We start from the raw sequence: 727 nt of genomic DNA on the forward strand, positions 1-727 counted from the left end.
TATGAGACAGTGTTTCACTGCCCAAGTGAAACAAGCTTATCAGGTAGTTTTATTTATTTGGACTAGACATAGCTAAAAACTAAAGAGATGTTTGATCTGGGGAGATTTTTAAGTTTAATTGCTTTTCAGCCTTTAGTTCCCTTCTTAGATGATAACACACAGGTCAGTGTGCCCCATGGCAGAAGACAGGGTCAAAATTGCTAACACGTGACCATCAATCCTTTCATTCAGTGGCCAGCCATGTATGCCAAGCACTCTCTTTTACCTGCCCCCGCCCATCTGAGGGTCCTTTTGCCACTCACCCAATGGGATAGACAGGGAAACGAAGGTAAAATGCAAGCTATGTGGCTACTACTTGCCAGTTCCAGCTTCAAGTCAGCATAGAACAGAGCTTGACTGTCTGAAGTCGAATGACAATTTGGTAACAGATCAGAGGCCCATCTGAGGGTCCTTTTGCCACTCACCCAATGGGACACACAGGGAAACGAAGGTAAAATGCAAGCTGTGTGGCTACTACTTGCCAGTTCCAGCTTCGAGTCAGCATAGAACAGAGCTTGACTGTCTGAAGTCGAATGACAATTTGGTAACAGATCAGAGCTCTGGTGCCCTGCCCTGTCACGGTCACCACACTCTGCAGTAGAGTCTGATCATGTAAAACATTGACAAGGATGGAGGGAGGTAGAATGGCTATTCTCAGACCCTGCTGGGGAGAACGTGAATTGTTCAG

The sequence above is a fragment of the Galeopterus variegatus genome, unplaced genomic scaffold, assembly GCF_000696425.1.
Source record: "Galeopterus variegatus unplaced genomic scaffold, G_variegatus-3.0.2 Scaffold5355, whole genome shotgun sequence".
Classification (NCBI taxonomy): Eukaryota; Metazoa; Chordata; class Mammalia; order Dermoptera; family Cynocephalidae; genus Galeopterus; species Galeopterus variegatus.